This window comes from Notolepis coatsorum (genome assembly GCF_963971535.1).
Source record: "Notolepis coatsorum genome assembly, chromosome: 5".
In the NCBI taxonomy this organism is placed as follows: domain Eukaryota; kingdom Metazoa; phylum Chordata; class Actinopteri; order Aulopiformes; family Paralepididae; genus Notolepis; species Notolepis coatsorum.
The window spans coordinates 55,234,184-55,256,387 of record NC_140169.1 but is presented as its reverse complement, the minus strand read 5'-3'; the positions used below and the strand labels follow the sequence as shown (position 1 = coordinate 55,256,387).

General features: G+C 44.9%; 2 protein-coding genes across 2 annotated transcripts in view; both read right to left on the bottom strand.

The window, feature by feature from the left end:
• LOC311229089 (uncharacterized protein) overlaps window positions 1-4,442 on the bottom strand; it is a 68,703-nt gene extending 64,261 nt beyond the window's left edge. Inside the window, exon 1 of the mRNA XM_084315098.1 lies at window positions 4,408-4,442. The gene's annotated coding sequence lies outside the window, so the exon portion shown is untranslated. The remainder of the gene's footprint in view (window positions 1-4,407) is intronic.
• LOC311228197 (uncharacterized protein) overlaps window positions 1-22,204 on the bottom strand; it is a 465,049-nt gene that overhangs the window by 64,718 nt on the left and 378,127 nt on the right. The gene's annotated exons all lie outside the window — the stretch shown is intronic.

Genomic DNA, 22,204 nt, shown 5'->3' with positions numbered 1-22,204 from the left:
CTACTTGTAGAGCGAGCCTACTGTCCTGACTGTGACTATAGAGACCCTACTGTTGTGTGCTGGAGAGCGTGAATGCAAGTATTGTGGCTAGCTTCTGATTGATGGCGAGCTAGCACCCCTCCCCACTTTGAACCATGAACTAAATGGCTTGTTATCATACAAACAAGGGACTAAACACGTTTCGCAATTATGCCACAACAACAATGGACAGTCTCCTCCCCACCGTTTGTATATATTTATTTACCACCCACTCACTCACCCCCTCCTAATGTACAGTCTCCTCCTCATCATATGTATATATTTACTGTTAGGATCTCTGGGTAACAGTACTGTATATTTGCATATCGTATATGTGACAAATGTAACAGTACTATTACTATATACCTGTAAGGCATGTATGTCCCTATGTCATAAATGTCATGATGTCATGTGTATGTTGTGTATGTCATAAATGTCACTATGAATTGAAAATGGGGGACCCTGATGATGTAAACAAGACAAACGCCTTTCTCTGGTCTACATCCCCTTAACAATTGTGTGTATTGCTACTGGATTTACAAGATCCAGAGTGAATGAATGAATGAAAACTTTATTTAATACACGAGACCCTCTTCTTGGGACCAAGTAAGGTTTTGTCGATAATCCAATGTATAGTTACAACCCCCCCCCCCATCCCACCCAACCACCTCCAATGTACAGTTTCTTCGTCAAATGTATATACTCTTTTTAGACTATTTTTGTATCACAAACAAACAATAGGCTACTGTATTTGTAAATCTGGTATGTCATAAATGTATAGATGTAGCAGTATTGTCTATCTGTATGTCATGTGTGTCATATATGTTATGATGAACTGAAAATGGGGGACCCTGATGTAAACAAGACGAAAGTCTTTCTCTGGTCTGCATCCCCTTAACAATTGTGTGTATTGAGCTGTACTGTACCCATTCTGCAATCTGTTAATAACAATCAATCAATATTTAACAGATTGCAGAATGGGTACAATACAGTACAGCTCAATACACACAATTGTTGGCCATGACAACATCCCCTCCAAATTCCTCAGAGACTCAGCAGCCGCCATCACCCCAGTCATCACACACATAATAAACCTCTCTATAAAACAGGGACACGTCCCCAAGGACTTCAAAATTGCGAGAGTGACCCCTCTGCACAAAAAAGGCAGTAAATTAGACCCAGGCAACTACCGCCCTGTTTCTATCCTTACCTCCATCTCGAAAGTCATGGAAAAAATTGTATACGAACAGGTCGAAAAATACCTTGCGGAAAAAAATCTAATCTACGAATTCCAATCTGGCTTCAGAACATCCCACTCCACTGACACATGCCTTCTCTATTTAAACGACCACATCAAACAAGAGGTGGACGCGGGCAAATACTGCAGCATGGTCATGCTGGACCTACAAAAGGCCTTCGACACTGTCAATCACACCATTCTGATTGACAAGCTAAAAGCAATTGGTTTTGATAGTCTATCAGTGAGCTGGATGCAATCCTACCTGGAGGGGAGAGAGCAGATGGTGGAGGTAAACGGTACCCTATCCCCCCCCCTCACAGTAAACTGTGGTGTTCCACAAGGAAGCATACTAGGTCCGCTACTGTTCCTAATTTATGCAAATGACATGTCGTCAGCTTGTGACTGCAACTTGTTCCTGTTTGCGGACGACTCAGCCCTGCTGGTCTCTGACAAGAACAAATTACAGGTTGAAAAAACCCTCAGCTCAGAACTAAGCAAAATCTGCATATGGCTCGCTGATAACAAACTATCATTACACATGGGCAAAACAGAGTCCATTCTCTTCGGTTCAAATAACAAACTCAGCAAGACCGACGGCTTCTCAGTTACAGTGGGTGACAATATTGTCACAAGGAAAGAAGATATTACCTACCTGGGTTCCATCCTAGAGGCAAATCTTTCCTGTGACAAAATGGCATCCAATGTAATAAAAAAAGTCAACCAACGAACTCGTTTCTTGTACCGGATCTCCTCACTGGTAAACAAGAATACCCTGAAGACTCTAGCAGGAGCACTCATTCAAGGGTACTACGACTATGCTTGCACCTCATGGTACCAAAGCACCTCAAAGGCGCTAAAAACAAAATTACAAACATCTCAAAACAAACTGGTCAGACTACTGCTTGACCTTACTCCTAGAACCCACCTCACCCCTGCCCACTTTGACAACCTAGGATGGCTTAGAGTAGACGACAGAGTACAGCAACTTGCAATGGGCCTGGTCTACAAGATACACTACACGACCAAGGTACCCATGTACATGACTAAATACTTCCCAAAGGTCAGTGAATACCACGATCACAACACCAGAGGGAGCTCCACAAATCATGTTAAACCCAGATTCGGCTCAAACAAGGGACTAAACACGTTTCGCAATTATGCCACATCAATGTGGAACGCCCTACCCAAAGCTGTAAAGGAATGTGAATCACTACCCACTTTCAAAAACACTCTCAAAAAACACCTAAGGGAGACTGCAACTCGAAACTGGCCCCTGTAAATGTCCGAACACAACCCCCGCCAATGTACAGTAAATTACCAAGTATGGTCTTGTCAATAATCCAATGTACAGTGTTGTTTGTACAGTTGTACAGTGTCCCCCACCCACCCCTCCTACCCACCCCCCCCCACCCACCCAACCACCTCCAATGTACAGTCCAATGTACAGTCCCATAATCCAATGTACAGTGTTGTTTGTACAGTTATACAGTGTCCCCCACCCACCCCTCCTACCCAACACCCCCCCCCCCCCCCCCACTCCTACCCCCCCCCCCCCCCCCAACCACCTCCAATGTACAGTCCCACCCCCACCTACCCAATCCAATGTACAGTTTCTACGCCTAATGTATATACTCTTTTCTTTCTGGACTCTTTTTGTATCACAAATACAGTACTGTAATTGCAAATCTGGTATGTCATAAATGTATAGATGTAGCAGTACTGTCTATCTGTATGTCATGTATGTCATATATGTTACGATGAATTGGAAATGGGGGACCCTGGTGGAAACAAGACGAAAGTCTTTCTCTGGTCTGCATCCCCTTAACAATTGTATGTATTGAGCTGTACTGCACTGTACCCATTCTGCAATCTGTTAATAAAGTTTTCATTCATTCATTCATTCATGCAGACCAGAGAAAGACGTTCGTCTTGTTTACATCAGGGTCCCCCGTTTTCAATTCATAGTGACATACATGACATACAGGTATATAGTAATGTTACATTTGTGACATATATGATATGCAAATATACAGTACTGTTACCCAGAGATCTCCCGGACAAATGGGAGAAAGACGTTTATTGAGCTTAAAAACAATTGATACCGCAAATAACGTTCTGATTAACAAAGTCATTCGTTTTGTGGCATTAACGTTATCTAGATTTATCAACATTCGTACATTTATCAGAAAGCGAGCGGCGCAAGCACACACACGAAACACCACCAACAACAACAACAACGACAACAACACACTGCTTGTCGCGTAAATAACGTTCTGATTAACAAAAGGCATTCGTTTTGTGGCATTCACGTTACCTAGATCAATAGCAATAGTAATATATATGTTTCTTTAGACTAGAATAAGTCAAATGAACTTACGGTCTCGTAAAAAGTTGCCGCATGGTGTTGATGAGTCAAGTTTACTCGCGAGTAGAGCTAGACGCTAGAGAGTCTCAAAATGGGCGCTTCCCATTGGTGCTGAGCACAGCGGAGGCGGGTGAAAGGGCTGTAAACTCAGAACAATCTCGCCTTCTGGTTGGTTGCATTTGCCTGAGAATTTGCCGATTGCTCGCAAATGACTGTTTGGTGCGGCCGCGGTAGGGGAAAAAAGGATATTTGACGCCTCTGATTGGCTCAGGTTAAAATCCGTCACGACTCCAAATCAAATCACGGAATCTCCAAATCAAATGGACGGATATCCGTCCCAAGACGGAACGCTTTAATGCCTGTATCTAGTGTTCTATAGATATCTATGGTCTCTATACATCCAACACCAAATCCCATAATTCCTTACACGTAACGTGTCTGGCTGTGTGACGTCAACTTGTCAGCAGGAAAATGACAACCAAACATGGCACTGCAACTAAACAACACAAATACAATAGGCACATTTGTGACTGTTACAAATATAACACGTTTTATACTTGTGCTACAAGATTTTGGCCTGTGCTACTAAACTATCAACCTCTGTAGCACCAGAGCTATGTGCAAAAAAAGTTAACATACAGCCCTGAAACCGACACCCTGAAACAGAACAGTACAGCAGATAAGCTGACAACGTATGCATGTAATCATCACTAACATAACACATATATATATAATGATATATCAAGTATATATACACACTAAATAGTAATGTAAACAATCTCACGTGAATGAGTGAATGGCAATGCACGTCTCAACTCGAGGCGGAGTGAAAGAATTCAAACGAAAATGGCCGCTCCGCCCGCTCGGCAACACTGGATCAAGGCACGTCATATTCGGTCAGCGATAGCAGTGAGACGCTGCCCTCTAGTGGCCGGCGATAAAACTCTTCACTTCAAAGAAGCAGTAAGAGCTGAAAACTCCCCTCAAACACTCTCTACATGCAGCTAGAAAACACATGTCCGTCATTGATTGATTGAAAAGTTTATTAACAGATTGCAGAATGGGTACAGTACAGTACAGCTCAATACATACAATTGTTAAGAGGATGCAGACCTGAGAAAGACTTTAGTCTTGTTTCCATTGATTGATTGATTGAAAACTTTATTAACAGATTGCAGAATGGGTACAATACAGTACAGCTCAATACACACAATTGTTAAGGGGATGCAGACCAGAGAAAGACTTTCGTCTTGTTTACACCAGGGTCCCCCATTTTCAATTCATCAGGACATATATGACATACATGACATACAGATAGTCAGTACTGCTACATCTATACATTTATGACATACCAGATTTGCAAATACAGTACTGTTTGTGATACAGAAGGAGTCAAGAAAAGGGAGTATATACATTTGACGTAGAAACTGTACATTGGAGGAGGTTGGGTGGGGGGGGGTTGGGTACACTGGGATATTGACAACCATACTGGGTAATTTACATTGGAGGTGGTTGGGGGGGGGGGGGGGGGCACACTGTATAAACAAGCAAAACTGTACATTGAGGGGGGGGAGACTCTGTACAAACAAACAAAATTGTACATTGGACTATTGACAAAACCATACTAGGTAAATGACTGTACATTGGAGGGGGTTGGGTTAGGATATTTACAGGGTCCCCCATTTTCAATTCATCATATATGACACACACGACATACAGATAGACAGTACTGCTACATCTATACATTTATGACGTACCAGATTTGCAAATACAGTACTGTTTGTGATACTAAAAAAATCCAGAAAAAGAGTGTAGTACATTTGACATAGAAACTGTGCATTGGAGGAGGTTGGGTAGGTGGGGTGGGGCTGTACATTGGAGGTGGGGGGGGGGGGGGGGGGTTTGGGTGGGACACACACACACTGTACATTGAAATACTGACATACATTTGACATAGAAACTGTACATTGGAGGAGGTTGGGTAGGTGGGGTTGGGTGGGGCTGTACATTGGAGGTGGGGGGGGGGTTGGGTAGGGGGGGGGGGCACTGTACATTGGAATACTGACAAAGCCATGCTTGGTCTTTATTGTACAACTGGGTTAGGACATTTGTAGGGGCCAGTTTCGAATTGCAGTCTCCCGTAGGTGTTCTTTGAGAGTGCTTTTGAAGGTGGGTAGTGATTCACATTCCTTTACAGCTTTGGGTAAGGCATTCCACATTGATGTGGCATAATTGCGAAACGTGTTTAGTCCCTTGTTTGAGCCGAATCTGGGTTTTACATGATTTGTGGAGCTCCCTCTGGTGTTGTGATCGTGGTATTCACTGACGTTTGGGAAGTATTTTGACATGTACATGGGTACCTTGGTCGTGTAGTGTGAATGAATGAATGAATGAAAACTTTATTTGAATGAAAACTTTATTTAACAGATTGCAGAATGGGTACAATACAGTACGGCTCAATACATACAATTGTTAAGGGGATGCAGACCTGAAAAAGACGTTTGTCTTGTTTCCATCAGGGTCCCCCATTTTCAATTCATATAGTATCTTGTAGACCAGGCCCATTGCAAGTTGCTGTACTCTGTCGTCTACTCTAAGCCATCCTAGGTTGGCAAAGTGTGCAGGGGTGAGGTGGGTTCTAAGAGTCTGCTGCACGAATCCGCTTCAAGGCCCTCGACCTAGCATACCGTGCGGCAAAGGGAACTGCTCCCGCCTACCTCCGGTCAATGGTCTCTAACTACACACCCTCAAGACCCCTACGCTCTGCATCTTCTGGCCGCCTCAGACCTACTCCTATCCAAGCTCCGGGAGGGTCATCAAAGAGAAGTCGCCTATTCTCAATCCTTGCCCCACAATGGTGGAATGAACTACCCACCCCAGTTAGGACAGCCGAAACACGTCCAATCTTTCGCCGTCGACTAAAGACGCACTTCTTCAACCATTATCTGAATAAAAAAAATAAATAAAAAAAAATTATCTAACCCTAACTAACCATACACTTGTCCTAATAAACTAACCTACACTGTAGCACTCAACACTTTGATGAACATGGTTACTCAGCTGATAGAGTTGTGCCCTTCCTGATGGCTTGTCGTACAGAACTTGTAAGTCGCTTTGGATAAAAGCGTCAGCTAAATGACTAAATGTAAATGTAATGTAAATGTAAGAGTCAGGTCAAGCAGTAGTCTGACTAGTTTGTTTTGAGATGTTTGTAATTTGGTTTTTAGTGCCTTTGAGGTGCTTTGGTACCATGAGGTGCAAGCATAGTCGTAGTACCCTTGAATGAGTGCTCCTGCCAGAGTCTTCAGGGTATTCTTGTTTACCAGAGAGGAGATCCGCTACTTTCCGTAGCTGCATTTCTGCAGACCCCTCTCTGATTGGTTGAGCCCATTTCTGCAGACCCCTCTCTGATTGGTTGAGCAAAAGGCGGACATAATGTTATCATATCAAGAAGATAAAAAGAAATTTACTACCAGATTTGCGTATAACGTTATTTCGCGTGACTTCGCGGTTTATTCATAACGTTATGCACATTTCACAACACAGCCAGCTGTCAGAAACTGTACATTGTAACGTTATATAACATAACGTTTAAACGTTATGTTATTTCGCGGTTTATTCATAACGTTATGCACATTTCGCGTGTATATAACATAACGTTATGTTATTTCGCGGTTTATTCATAACGTTATGCACATTTCGCGTGACAACACATGTACCGTTATTTCACGTGACAAGTTCAACACAGCCCAGCTGTCAGAAACTGTACATTGAGAGGCGGTTAGGTGGCCGAGCGGAGATTGCGTTCGTCACCAACCCCGGAGCTCCGGGGTTGTCACCAGCTTGGCTGGCCGTCTGCACTAATACAATTGGCTGTATTAGAGGGTGGGAGAAGCTGGCGGGGTGGGTCCGGGTCGTTGTAAACAGCGACTCCTACAGTTCGGTCGGGGCGCCTGCTAAGCGCGGATAGGACTTGAGGGGGATAGTGTGGTCCTCCCACACGCTACGCCCTCTCGATGAGAATCCGCGCTGCCAGGTGAAAAGAAGCGGTGATTGGCTGGACGTGTGTCGGAGGAAGCACGTGGTAGCCTCCACTCTCCCAGATGATCTGACTGTGGGGGGTAAGTGCGCAGCGACCAGGAAGGGACTGGGAATTGGCATACGACTAACATTGGGATGGGAGAAAATCGGAGGAAAATGGAGGGGGAAAAAGATAAAAAAATTAAAAATTAAATTGTACATTGAGGGGGTTTGAATCACTGTTTAGTGTTTACACTCCCCACTTACTGTAACTGTACCATGACGCACTCCTCACTTACTGTAACTGTAGTGTACCATGTTCTACATATAATCTCATCTCATGCACCTTGTTGTGTATCCTGTTTCTTTTTCCTCATTATTATATTCAGAGTTCATTATATTGTTTACACTGTCTTTCTTCTATTATAACCCTGCCCATTTGATGTTCCCAAATCATATTCAGAAAGTATCACAGAGACTTCTATTGACCAAGGAATTAGTTATTATTAGTAAGACACAACATTTCAATCAAACATAAAATAACATGTGTTTCATCATACCAACTGATCCTGGTGTGACAATACCTAACATTTAGATTAACCCAGTTAATGCCTTAACTAGACAGCATGGGCGGCGGGTGTATAAGGCTGGGGCAGGCTGTGCCTTCCCAGACCAGTCGACACATTATTTTTTATTTATTAAAAAAAAAAAAAAAAAAAAAAAAATCCCCCTGTGTACCGGTGTGTGTGTGTGGGGGGCTGGGGTCCGTCAATGGATAGGTGTGGTGACACTTAACATTCCAGACGGCCTGAATACACTGTCTGAAGACTGCAGGCAGGAGCACTCATTCAAGGGTACTATGAATATGCTTGCACCTATACCAAAGCACCTCAAAGCCTTTGAGTCAAAGGCACACTAAGGAGAATAGGCTGGTTTTCAACACAGTTAAATTTTTCAGGAACACTGTCTTTTCATCTCAACCTGTTTTCTTATACAAACAAATTGTCAGATGCAGTCAGGTTCATTCTTATTTGACTAGGTCAGCCGATGATGGACAGATTATGTTACCACGTCCAAAATCAAATGCTTTAAAGAGGACTGTTGTTTATCGTGCCATCAATCATTGGAATAACTGCCCAATGAACAAAAGTAAATTGAATAGTAAAGTGTCTTTCAAATACCACCTGAGAATGCACTACTTAAATATGTGAGCAAAATATTCTGATTCTAATGATGTCTACAATGTTTTACTGTTTTTAGATTATCATTGTTAATTGTGATTGTCATATGTATCTCATGTTGTTATGTTTTGTGTTTTGTGTTGTCTTTCTGTGTGGACCCCAGGAAGACTATAGCTCTCTCTACACTTAACATTCCAGACGGCCCTGCAGGCACCCACCCCCACCCACCCCCACTTCAAAACATGGTTAAAAAATAACTTGTCAACAACATCCCTGCAGAACTCTAACACCATATGATTGCCTGTACCTAATATGTAGAATTATTGTTTGTTTGTACATTGTCTGTACATGTCTGATGTAAATATTTAGCATTTATATATAAATAATATATGGGCATACTGCAGAATTAGGCAGCCTGTGTCTAAACTTGAACTTGAAACTTGAAACTCTGTGTGTGTGTGTGTGTGGGGGGGGGGTGGGGGGGTCGCCCCGACGGAGGTGTCAATGGGCAGTTGAGATTCCAGACCGCATCCAGTCTGTACCAATCACATCGCACGCATCCGTTTGTATAAACATCTGAATTCGAATGCAGTCGCCAGTTGGTTCCAGGTCACAGCACACAGCAACGGCTGCACATATGCAAGATGGATATACGTAATTTTTTCAAGACAAAGGAGCAAGAAGAAGATAACAGTAATTCAGAAGCTCTAGAAGATCGCATCCGTGAAGCCACAGCGAGCCCTGCCCCTGGGCATAACACCGTGACCCGATCACCTGAGGCTTCAGGTAATCCACCCCACACTGATTTGGGAGAAAAAAACACTGGCCCCTCTCAGCCAGTCCTGCCAGAATATCCTAAAACATATTTTGGGAAACAGAAACGTTCCTTTTCATCGAACTTCTTTAAAAGGTATAAGTTTCTAGAGTACAGCAAAGAAGAAGATGCTGTGTTCTGTTTCGCCTGCCGCCATTTCCAGTGCAACAGTGCCAATAACGATCCTGCTTTTGTGAATGGTGTTTGCGACTGGAAAAACATTTCATTCAAATTACAGAAACACACAGAATGCTGTTCCCATCGGCAGTGTATGGAGCAATGGAATTATTTTCTGCAATCCAAAACCACTGGTTCCGTTGCTGCACAGATAAGTACCGCTCATATGGAAACTGTTAAGTGCAACAGGGAATATGCCGCCGATATTGTTAAGCTGGTACTGTATTGTGGCAAACAAGGGCTTGCTCTACGAGGACGTGATGAGAGTCGGAGTTCGTCAAACCGTGGGAACTTTTTAGAGCTCTGTGAGTTGCTCTCAGAGCGCGATGCCACGTTCTGCGCGAGGTTTAACAGCCCCTTCAACATGACCTGCCACGACATTCAAAATGAACTGCAGGATATTGCAGCCAAAAATGTGAAAAACCAAATCATTCGCAGTATTGAGGAAAATGGATTTTACACCATTCTTGTGGATGAAGCGCGGTCATTTAAACAGGAGCAAATGACCGTGTGTGTGCGATACGCAGAGGGACTGAAAACAAAAGAGCGATTTCTTGGATTCGTGAATTGTTCTGAAGGGCAAGACGCAAATGCACTCTATGGGCATGTGAAGCACTTTCTGGAGGATTGTGGACTGTACAGTTTACCCATTGTGGCACAGAGCTATGATGGCGCGGCTGTAATGTCTGGGCACGTCAACGGTGTTCAGACCAAACTGCGTGAGGATCACCCCTCTGCCACCTACATCCACTGCATGGCCCACAAATTAAACCTGGTGTTGGTGGATGCCTGTAAAGTGAATCGCACAGCAAACGGATTTTTTTCTCATCCTTGAGAGTTTGTACAAGTTCTTCGCACAACCAGGAACACATCACGCATACGAGCAGGCTCAGAAGGAGCTAGGTACGTACTGTATATTTGCATATCGTATATGTCACAAATGTAACAGTACTAAATACCTGTATGTCATGTATGTCCCTATGTCATGATGTCATATATGTTGTGTATGTCATAAATATCACTAATTTGAAAATGGGGGACCCTGATGTAAACAAGACTAAAGTCTGTCTCTGGTCTGCATCCCCTTAACAATTGTGTGTATTGAGCTGTACTGTACTGTACCCATTCTGCAATATGTTAATAAAGTTTTCATTCATTCATTCAGGTGTTAATGCAGATCTCACAGCACTGAGCGACACGAGGTGGGCTTGCAGATGGAAAAACGTGTCAGCTGTCAAAGATGGAATACAAGCCCTGATCTCCACTCTGTCTGATCTGTCCGAGCCTCCTTATCGTCGGTTTGTGGAAGCATTTGGTCTGCTGGGTATGGTGAAACGCGCAGACTTTTGCGTGAGTCTGATTGTTTTTAATGATTTGCTCAGCGAGGTCCATGTCGCACACACAGCACTTCAAGGGAAAGACACAACATTGTCTAAAGCCGCAAGTGTCGTGGAATCGATGATGAAAAGCTTCGAAAACATGAGGGACGACAGTCAAAAGTGGGATGACATCTGGAGCAAAATCCAAATATTCTGCCAGTCAATTGACGTTTGGATCGAGAGCGGGGATGAGAGACGACCACGCAAGCGCCCCGTCAGACAGCCAGCTGCTCTCGCAGACAGCGTCGTCACCAGCACTCTAGGCCAGAGAGAATACGAGGCAAGCACAGCAACAACCATGAAACAGAAATGGGCCAGTCGGCTGTTCTATCCTGTTTTGGACACACTTCTGGGCGAGTGTCGAGACAGATTTTCCCCGCAGGCACTGGCCATTGCTAAAAGTGTTGATGCTATGTTCAAATGTGATTACGGGGGTGCAGAGAGCCTGATCAGCCAGTATGCAAAGGTACTCAACATCAACCCCCAACTCACACTGACTGAGATGAGAATGGTGTCAACACAAATCCCAAACGGATCCACTGAAAACATCAGAATGGAACTTGTGTCTGGACATTATCCAAATTATGAAAAGCTTTTCCGTTTGGCTCTGTCATTGCCCGTAGGCACAGCAACATGTGAACGATCTTTCTCAGCAATGCGACGCATCCGGAACTGGCTAAGAACCACCATGCGCCAGGAGAGACTGTCAACTCTGAGTCTGCTTCACATTGAAAGTGATCTGACACGCACACTTGGAGTAGAAGAGATCATTGCTGCCTACGATGCCAAGACAAAACGTCGCATATTGCTGCATTAAGGTAAGACTGATTGATTGAAATCATATTGAATGCCTTAATTTGAACACATAATTTGCACTACAGTATATCTAACGAAAGGGGATAGGCTCGCTGTAGTCTAGTGTGTGTGTGTGTGTATAAATTCAGGACCATGGACAGTAATTAATTTGTGTCACCGCTTCCCCCCCCCCCCATTCTCGCCCCATTACAGCAACACAGACGAAAGACGAGAAGATGAGACATCAGACTGGCGAAGAGAACGCGCAGCCCGTTACTGATTTAATTTGCAAATAAAATGTGCAATATTGACTGCAACTACTGATATTATTAGTATTTCATAATAACCTACATGTCTGGTCTTAAAGGAAGGAGGAAAGTAAAAGTCACTTTAAGCAAGGAACAGATGTGGTTCATCTTGGAACGTTTATTTAGATACGTATAATGACGGAGTTAAAATTATATATTGTATAATAGTGTATATAGGAACCAGTGCCGTCTCAGGAATTTAGCATGTCTATTTTTATCATGCACATTATGTCTTCTTAATACCGTTTTTATTTTATTATTGTATTTTGCACAATCGATGACCACCCGCATTTCACATGACATTTCCCTGAATAAACCTCTTGATTCTCTAATAAATGTCCTTGAATTTGAAACAAATTTGTTGTGTTGTTATTATATATCCTTTCTAATACTATTGCAATTGTATAGTAGTTCATATTTCATGATCAGTGAACCGTTAATCATATTGGATGTCGCATTTATCTGCATTAAGGTAAGACAATGGTTAATATATTATTGGATGCCTTCATTTGAACACTTAATTTGCACTATATATAAATGAGTGGGGCTCGCTGTAGTATAGCCTAGTTACGTGTGTGTGTGTATATGAAATCAGAACCCCTGGACAGTTTGCGACCAAAAATAAAAGGGGGCGTTCCTAAAAGGGGGCGTTCCTTTTGGAGCCTACCCTGCCCTAATGCGCACGCGCCGCCTATGCTAGACAGTTACAATGTAACATTTAGATTAACACAGTTAATGCCTAACTAGACAGTTAGAAGAAAGCAGGAAGCGGGGGGGCAGAGCCAGGCGTTTATGGGGTAAGACGTGTTTCACGGGAGCTCCATACTATCGTGTGGAAAACACTGTCACCCCACTAGTCTTTATTTTATTTTTATTAGTTATTGGTCTTTTTGTTGAGTTGTCGAGCATCTACTACTTTCATCAACCTTTTTTCAACTTTTCACGATGTCGAAGGGAACCAGAGCCATGATCACTTCAGCCGACAAAATGTCACCGAGCCCGTCCTCGCTTTCGCCTGAAATAAGTGAAATTCTCTCGGTCGTGACCAAACTCCATGCGGACTTTGAGGTACGCTTCGCTGATGCACAAATGAAAGCGCAGGCGGAACTTTTTGATACCTTTCATCGGGCAATGTCGGAGTAAATCAGGCTGGCGGTAGGCCTGTTGAGTGAAAAGATGGAGTCGCTACACGCTGCCGCCGCAGCTAACGCTAACGAACTAGCCTCGCTAACGGCTGAGGCCTCTCGACAAGGCGAGAGGGTGGCGGGTCTGGAGTGCTCCCTGCTGGCTAGGCAAGCTGACGTCGCCAAACTACAGTCGGTAATTGTGGAAATGCAGTCCAGGGAGAGACGATACAACATCAGGATTGTTGGTGTACCGGAGGGCAGTGAGGGAGGACGTCTCTCGGAGAACATGCCGGAGCTGCTGCAGAGAATACTGGGGAAAGATGTCCTTCCCGACCCGCCCATTTGTGAGTCGGCTTACAGAGCGGGCAAGACCAGTCCTGGTGTGAGCAAGGAGCCGAGGCCCATCATTGTCAAGCTGAACAGGCTACAGCAGAGAGAACTCATCATGCGGTCGGCCCGTGCCAGAAGGGGGGATCTGGGTCTCGACAATCACAAAGTGGCCATTTTCGAGGACTTCACACCGGAGGTTCAGGCACAGAGGGGCGAATACAAAGTGGTCATGGCCAGGCTATGGAAACTGGGCTTGAGGCCTACACTATTCGCCCCGCGAGATTGTCTGTGCTATGTAAGGGCGATGACCGTCGCTCATTTTGGTCGTTGGCCAAAGCGGAGGAATATCTCTGGGGGTTGGTCGAGACGGTGGCTTGATAGCTATGTCGGGTGAGTAACTTGGCGTTGTGGACCTAAATACATTGATAGGGCGGACTACTCACAAATGCTTGTTGTCAGGCCCAGACAGGCTAACTATCCGCTGCCCATCCAAGCTCTATGGAAGCTAGCGAGCTAACTGAACAATGTACATAACAGATTCTAGCGTGCTAGCCGGATTCATCTCTAGCTTACGCGCTGGCCTCGGGCTGGCTAGCGGGCTGTGTCTATCGCCCGCGTCGAGACATTCGAGACCCGATAATGTTTACGTATTTTGGTTGTTGATGCTGTTTAAAGTGACATCGGTTTGCACAATTCAATGGTGATCGGGTCCTTAACTAACTTCTTGTATGCTTTTATTTTTATATCCAGGATGTTTTGAGCTTTGGGCTCCAGTAGTGGAAGGTCGGTTGAATATACATATACAATATATGATAACAGGTTGGGTCGGGTATAGCTTTGCTTGCACTCTGGCCATAACCCTCTTTTACTTTTCTTCTTATTGTCGCTGTTTTAATGACATCTGTATGCGTGATTTAAATGTGATCCGATCCTGCCTTAGACTATCTGCTGATATGCTTTAATTTAATTTTGTTTTGAATTTTCCTTTATCCATTTATGCTATAACGTTGCGACATTAATACGCAGACTCGGAAGTAGATGGTTACAGGGTTGATGTTGAGTTATATAATAATGGCTATTTTTTCCATTATAGTTGTCTCATGTTAGGGCCAAGGCTCACGGTGGTTTTCGACCGATATCTTTATTGAATTAAATTTGTATTTTTATTTGTGTTTATTGGACTAGTGGGGGTTTAATCAGGGGTTTATCTAGAGGGGGGTCGGAGTGGAGAGCGTCTTATTGGATCCATGACTCCAGTGGGTAATGAGAGGAAGATGACCATCCTTAGTGGATGGGGCATAGGGAGGGGATTGGAGAGTGGGTATAGGAGGGTTAATAATAGGACGGGTGGGTTAGGGTTTAGAGTAGAAGGAGGGTGGGTTGTAACTGGGGTGGTATTGTTCTGTGTTTTATGTACTGTTGTCTTATATGTATGTGATTGTTCCTCCTCTGAACTCCTGAGATTGACCGCCTGGGCCCGCCTGGATCAGCGCCTCGAGCCTCAGCCTGGCTGCACTGGTATGTTCTCTACGCATTTAGACAAATGCGACCATGGCTAAATTGAATATTTTAATTTGGAATGCAGGGGGTCTTAACGCCCCACACAAGCGTGCCAGTGTCCTTTGGTTATTGAAGAGAAGAAATATTGACATTGCTCTCCTTAGTGAGACGCATTTATTGGTGGGTGATGTGTCAAGGTTGGCAAATCGACAATATCACGTTATCTCCTCATCCTCAGCCGATGATAAGACGAAAGGAGTCGTCATAGTTACAAGACGTAACCTTGATATCAAAGTCCTGGACGTGTGGTCGGACACGGAGGGAAGGATTACTATCGCAGAAGTTGAGTTCTATTATAGGAAGATGGCAATAATAGCATTGTATGCCCCCAACACATTTGATTCAGCGTTCTATAATACAATCACGAAGAATATGTTGGAACTTACTGGATACGCTCTCATTGTGGGTGGCGATTTTAATGCGTGCTGGGATGCGAAGATGGATAGGTCCGGGTCCACTGAAACAAGCGATCAGAAACGGTCCTCTAAGGTCCTCAGGATGTGGGCCCAGGACACGGGGCTCGCAGACCTATGGCGCATATCCAATCCCACCCTCAAGGATTACTCTCACCTGTCAGCCAGACACAAAACCTTCTCTCGAATTAGGGCTGGGCGATATGGCCTAAATATGATATCACGATATTTTCTGACCTTTCGGCGATACACGATACGCATCACGATGTTTTTCTTTTTTTCCCCAAACAATTCATTATGAGGCTTACCAAGACAGTATTTGAGTTTGCAAGCTAACATTAAAGACAAAATAAAATACCCATGCATTTAGCATTTTTATATTATATATTAGATTTAGATTATTGGATTATTAGATTATATATTGCATATATTTAGCAATGAGATATTATATAATTTAGATATGAAATATGATGAATCGAAAATGGGGGACCCTGATGTAAACAAGACGAAAGTCTTTCGCTGGTCTGCATCCCCTTAACAATTGTATGTATTGAGCTGTACTGTACCCATTCTGCAATATGTTAATAAAGTTTTAAATCAATCAATCAATCAATCAATAAATAGGATTTTAGCATTTTTATGAAACTACTGTATATTTGTATGTCTCTAAATGTCTTGATGAATTGAAAATGGAGGACCCTTATGTAAAAAAGCCGAAAGTCTTTTTCTGGTCTTCATCCTCCAGTCAGTCCACTGTTGTTGTATTGAGCTGTACTGTATTGTACCCATTCTGCAATCGTTAATAACGTTCATTCGTTCAATCATTCAGCCGGCAAAAGAATAATTTTGATTGACAGTCGAGTCTGCCAATTACGTCACACCGCTTGTACCCGCCCTGCTGTTCTTAGCACCAATCGGCAAGCAGCGCTATTATTTTTTTACTTCCTGAATGCCCTCCTTGATTTTAACGAGAGCTCAGCTCAACGACAACAACAACAGCTCACCGCAGCCGACGAGTGATTACTAGCGCACCGCAGCATGACAACGAGGCATAATGATTTTACTGCAACAAATGTTATAATAAAAGCCTTTCCATACATCTGTCTGATTGAAAACTTTATTAACAGACCGCAGAATGGGCACGCACAACTCGGCACGGACTGAGATATGAACAGTAACGCTTGCTATCTATGTCGTCATTGGACGTTGCTATGTTTGGGTAAATACGCTGATGTGTAACTATATAACGTGTAACTATATAATGTTGATGCCACAAAACGAATGCCTTTGTTAATCATACGTACTAACTTTGATGCAGTAGTGTGTGTGTGGGAGCGGCGTTGTTCAAAAGTTTGAACGGGGTGGACCAGATTGACGCGACACAATCCTCTTGGGCAAAACATCACGATATCCACGATACGTTAAAAAAGTGTATCGTTAATGAACTGTACCCGATATTTATATAATATCGTCATATCGCCCAGCCCTATCTCAAATAGACTATGCATTCGCGTCCCCTAATATGTTTGATAGTTTCGACGTCTCATTGGTTCCCCTGGCTCTCTCGGACCACAAGGGGATTTTCCTTACGGCAACCTTTGGCAGGCTCTCCACGAGAGCTCCCAGCTGGCGTTTTAACTCAACCTTGTTAAAGAACGATGATTTCTGTTCTGAGTTCAGGAGTAAACTAGCTGAATTCTTGCAGATCAACGTTGGCACGGTCGAAGACCCTAGGGTCCTGTGGAACGCATTGAAAGGATTTATCAGGGGTCATGTCACACTTTTCACCTCCAATTTGCGTAAATCCCGGTCAAAAAAGCTAGAAGGACTGGAAACATTATATGCGGACCTATACGCATCCTTGCAAACTAACTATAGTGAACGACTAAACACACAACGTAAGATAGTCAAGAAAGAAATAAACTCCATACTTAAACAACAGTCTGAGTTCTTGATACACAGGACAAGACAAAATTACTACTTTCACGGCTCCAGGCCTAGCCATCTATTGGCAATGAAAATACGCTCGAATGATCATTTCTCGGATATCCCCTCGATCAAGACGCGACAGGGTACAGTCACTACTGATTCGAAAAAGATCAACGACACTTTTAAAGAGTTTTACTCACAGTTATATAGCTCAGAGGTTGATCTCGACGATTCTAAATTTGAATCGTTCATTGGCGGGCTTGAGATACCCCACATTTCTGAGGAAGAGGCCAAGGAACTGGGGAAACCGATCACTCTTATGGAACTAAGGGAGACGATTGCTGAAATGCAGAGGGGTAAGGCACCAGGCTGGGATGGTATTCCACCCGAGGTGTATTTAGCTTTCTGGGACCAACTGGGTCCATTGATGCTCGATATGATCAATTACGCTATCGAACAAGGGGAGTTCTCAAGAGATGTCAACATGGCGTTGATTTCTTTACTTCTCAAGAAGGACAAAGATCCCAATGATTGTGGTAACTATAGGCCCTTGAGTCTTCTCGGGGCCGATTTAAAAGTGTTTGCCAAGGTGCTGGCCCGCCGCCTGCAGAGATTTATGACGGTATTGGTACACTGCGATCAAACTGGTTTTATCCCGGGGCGCCTGGCTGCAGATAATCTTAGGAGGCTGTTGCATGTAGTCGATAACAGTAAAGACAATACAGCTCCGTCCACAGTTCTGTCTTTGGATGCCATGAAGGCGTTTGACAGACTAGAGTGGTCATACCTGTGGAAGGTACTTGAGGTTATGGGTCTTGGAAAGAGTTTTATTCATATGATTAAAGTCCTGTATGCCTCGCCGTCGGCAATGAAACTGACAAGCAAAAACTGTTCCACACTTTTTCCAGTCTCCAGATCTTCTAGACAGGGTTGTCCTCTGAGCCCAGGACTGTTCGCGCTTTCTGTGAGGTTCTCCTCTCCCTGGACCTTTAATTCCTGTTCCCTGTACTTTAATTCCCTGTCTCCTCACTTCACTAGCCCCCACCCTCGCGTTCGTTTGCTCTTCAGCAGCCACACCCTTGGACTACCTGTCATTATGTGTTTGATTGGTCTGGTGCCGAACACACACTTCTAGTTTCAAGTATCAATTACCTTCACGCACCTGACGTGTATTCCATTTAGTTCCCCTTTGGGCTTTAAGTACCTCGCTCTTCCCCTCTGGCCTTGTCGGGTCGTTCCGTATCATATCTCTATCACCAAGACTCCTTCGGGAGGTTCTCTGTCTAAGGGCTCCTACGGGAGTTTCGGTTTCTGTCTGTTATGCTGTTTTCATTTCCGGCGTGAGATGCGCTCAAGCCTTCGCCTCCTGTCGCCGTTTGCCTGGAAGGAGACACTGGACTGCGCTCTCTAAACTTCCACGGGAGGTATTCCAGTGTTCCACTTCAGACCTCCGCGCAGCAGACGTCCAGACGCGCATCCAGACCTCCGTGCAGCAGACGCCCAGACGCGCATCCAGACCTCCGCGCAGCAGACGCGCTCTTCACTCCAGACGCGCATCCAGACCTCCGCGCAGCAGACGCGCTCTTCACTCCAGACGCGCATCCAGACGCGCATCCAGACCTCCGCGCAGCAGACGCGCTCTTCACTCCAGACGCGCATCCAGACGCGCATCCAGACCTCCGCGCAGCAGACGCGCTCTTCACTCCAGACGCGCATCCTGACGCGCATCCAGACCTCCGAGCCAGACGCGCTCTCCGTACCGGCGCGTACTCCAAACAGCCGCGCACCACTCAGTATTCCGCTTGGACAACCCGTTCCCCGTAGCGACGCGCTCGCCCTGTTTGATCCTGCTCTCTTTACGCACAGCGCCTGGGTGAGTTTTGCAAGACTGTCTTTTGACCCTATCATTTTTCGTGTGTGTTAAACACTGAAGAGATCCTGCTTTTGTTCAGACTGTCACTCACCCTGTGCCTGCTTTTTGGATTGTTCATTTGGGATAATATTTGCTTGAACTTTGCTCACTGTGTGATTTCACACCGAAGATATTTTCACCTGGATTATTATTGGGACATCGCTTACTGTGTGTATTCACACCGAAGATATTATCACTTGGATTATAATTGGGACTTCGCTCACTGTGTGTATTTGCACCGAAGATTCTATCACATGGATTGTTGTTGGGACATTACTCGCAGTGTGTATTTACACCGAAGATTCAGTCACTTGGATTACTCTGTTTTGGGACAAGTCACTTCTCCTGTCACCTGCTCTGTTCCCAACTGTACTCTGAGCTAACCCGCTCTCTCTCTCCCTCTCTGTCCCGTTCCCACCTCGGAGAGCTGCCGAGAGGATTCTGCAGAGCGGCTCTGACGTCACTGTCAGATTCCTCAGACGAACCTTCCCGGGAGAAGCTGCAGAGCAGCAACATTCTTCTAATGCTTGTATCCCAGTCTTCTTGTCCTCCTAGTCTTCCCTGTCCCCAGCCCGCCTCCGCGGGCCTCTGTTCCTGTTTCCCCTCTCTAGTCCTCCTAGTCCTCCCTGTCCAGTCCTCTAGTCCTCCTAGTCCTCCCTGTCCAGTCCTTCTAGTCCTCCTAGTCTTCCCTGTCCCCAGCCCGCCTCCGCGGGCCTCTGTTCCTGTTTCCCCTCTCTAGTCCTCCTAGTCCTCCCTGTCCAGTCCTCTAGTCCTCCTAGTCCTCCCTGTCCAGTCCTTCTAGTCCTCCTAGTCCTCCCTGTCCCCAGCCCGCCTCCGCGGGCCTCTGTCCCTGTTTCCCCTCTCTAGTCCTCCTAGTCCTCCCTGTCCAGTCCTCCTAGTCATCCTAGTCCTCCCTGTCCAGTCCTCCTAGTCCTCCTAGTCATCCCTGTCCAGTCCTCCTAGTCCTCCCAGTTCCTGCCCCTGTCCCTTGCCCTGTCCTGTTTCCCCTAGCCTTCCCCTTAGCCAGCTCGCCTCTTAAAGGCACTGTGCCTTTTTCCCATTTCTTGTTTTCCAGTAATTTGTGTTCTCCCTTAAAGGGACAGTGCCGTTTTCTGTGTGTTTCAATAAATGCCCAGTTCTTGGCTTACTCTCATACCTGTCTTGTGTTGTGCGATTGGGGTCGGTTACAAACCATAACACTTTCCCTCGAACCATTGGCCCAATTTATTAGGCAATCGGAGGACATCGTCCCCATAATGGTCAATAATACTCCACACAAAATTGCTCTCTATGCGGATGACCTACTGATTTTTATGGACGACCCCTCTCGGTCGGCCACAAAATTACTGGGAATAATCGACGACTTTGGTAAAATGTCAGGCTTTAAGATTAACTGGAACAAATCAGCCTGCCTACCTCTTAATGAGCTGGCCAAGGCGGTGCGACTACCAGCTGATATCCCCATAGTGGAACATTTTAAATACATGGGCATAGAGATATTCCCCACGCTGAATCAAACTACTAAGTACAACTTCACGGGTACTTATGATAAAATACGCCAGGATCTAGACAGGTGGTCGTCCCTTCCTAACTCCTTACAAGCCCGGGCTTCCATAATCAAAATGAACGTCCTGCCTAGGATAAATTTTGTTAGCTCAATGCTCCCCCTGCCCCCTCCAATAGACCATTGGCGCAAGGTACAATCGATGGTATCTAAGTTTATCTGGAATAACAAACGCCCGAGAATCAAAAGGGCTACTACTCAACGTAGGAAACAAGATGGGGGCCTCGCAATCCCTGATTTTAAGCTTTATTTCTGGTCCTTTTCACTGAGACCTCTGATGTGCTGGCTAGACCCTATAGAGGCTGTATCTTGGCGCTCCTTAGAAGCGGCGGCGGTTTCACCGTTAAGATTGCAGGATGTAGTGTACTCCACTGTCCCTATTTCGAAATGCCGACTGAGGTATGGACCGATCATAACTCACGTGATCCAGACGTGGCGTAATGTACAGAAGTCGTGTGGGGTTAAATGCCCATGGCACCTGGATTCTCCAATTTTTAATAACCAGCAGTTACTTGTTGGGCACAAGCCGGTTAATATTCCTCAATGGCAAAGGAGGGGGGTTCATACTCTGGAGGATATTTATGATAAAAACGGCCTCCGTGCGTTTCAGGACTTAAGAGAATTTTATGATCTTCCCGGCGGGTCCTTCTTTCTTTACCTTCAACTAAGGTCAGCGCTGAGGGCGCATGGCGTGCCGTGGGCTCAAGCTTTGCGACCACACCCCTTCCTCAGGCTCATAGTGGACAGGACGACCTCCAGAGGGTTTGTCTCAGACTTTTATACGCTCTTAATTCAGTCCACGTATAAAGATTTATCATTGGATACAATCTGGCGTGTGGATATCCCGGAGTTGGACCCCGAGTTTGACTGGGATGATGTTTGGGCAAATGTGGCATTGTCTTCCCGCAACCCCAATCACCAGCAAATTAATTTGAATTATATTCATAGGACCTATCTTACACCTAGGAAGCTATTTGCTATGGGACTGGTAACTGACTCTCGGTGCACTTTGTGCTCTCAAAAGGCCGCTGGCACCTATATGCATATGTATTGGGATTGCCCACCAGTGGCC